Here is a 1401-nt window from a genome sequence, read left to right as displayed (position 1 = left end):
CTCCTAATTTCTGAGCCACTTTTACCACATCACATCTCATAGGCAGGAAAAATTGTAGGTCAAAGGTTTTGAGGGTTTGTTCATGTCCCAATCCTTTCACTGGAAGTCTTGCCTTGAAAGACAAAACAAACACAAGCAAACAAACAAACAAACAAACAAGCAAACAAAGGCGTGCCTGTTCGGCTTATGTCCTCCATTACTAGGAATTTTACTAGGATCTTTCTCATAGATTCCTGGAAGTTTCCATTGCACTAGGTTTCTAGCTTGCCCCTGAAATGCCTCCTAATTCCACTTGTCTCTCCTGATGCACTCTTCCTCCAACCTCCCTGCTCCTCATCACTCCTGTTCTTGTCCGCACATGCCCCAGTCCACCCATGATATCTATTCTATTTCCTATTCCCAAATTTGTTTGTCCTTCCATAAACCCTTCTTGTTACTTAGCCTCTCTGGTTTTGTGGATTATAGCACAATTATTCTCTTTTTAAAGATAATATCCACTTACTCATAAGTACATACCATGTTTGTTTCTCTGGGTTACCTCACTCAGGGTGATTTTTTTTCTACTTCATTCCACTTGCCTACAAATTTCATGATGTTATTTTTTTTAAACAGCTGATTGACACTCCATTGTGTCAATGTGTCACATTTTCATTAACATTCAGTTGAGGGATATCTAAATTGTTTCCTGTTTCTGGTTATTATAAATAAGCTGCTATGAACATACTTGATCAAGTGTCCTTTGGTAGGATTGGTAGTCCTTTGAGGATTACCCAGGAGTGGTATAGCTGTATCTTGACGTAGATGGATTTCCAATTTTCTGAGAAACTTTTATATTGATTTCCAAAGTGGTGATACAAGTTTGCACTCCAGCTAACAAAGGAGGAGTATTCCCCTTGCTTTACATCCTTGACAGCATGAGCTGTCATTTGTGATTTTTATCTTAACTATACTGACAGGTATAAACTAGAATCTCAAACTTGTTTTGATTTGCATGTCCCTGAGGGGTAATAATATTAAACATTTCTTTAAGTGCTTCTTCACCATTTGAGATTCCTCTGTTGACAATTTTCTGTTTAGGGCTGTACTCTATTTTTTAAATTGGATTATCTGGTTTGTTGGTGTCTAGTTTCATGAGTTCTTTATATTTTTGTAATTTACCCCTGTCAGATGTGGAGTTGGTGAAAGTTTGCTTTCATTCTGTAGGCTGCTGTTTTATGTACTGATGAAACCTTTCATTTACATGAGGTGCCATTACAGATTGTTTATCTTAGTGTCTGCATTATTGGTGTTCTATTCAAAAAGTTGTCTCTTATGCAATTGTGTTTCTTTCTCTTCATAAGATTCAGAGTCCCACAGCTAAACCTTAGGCAGAGCTCAGAGAATCTTGCAGAAGAGGAGAAA

This window comes from Apodemus sylvaticus, chromosome 1 (assembly GCF_947179515.1).
Source record: "Apodemus sylvaticus chromosome 1, mApoSyl1.1, whole genome shotgun sequence".
NCBI classification, from domain to species: domain Eukaryota; kingdom Metazoa; phylum Chordata; class Mammalia; order Rodentia; family Muridae; genus Apodemus; species Apodemus sylvaticus.
The sequence above is the reverse complement of the archived record's forward strand: the minus strand, read 5'-3'. Positions refer to the sequence as shown.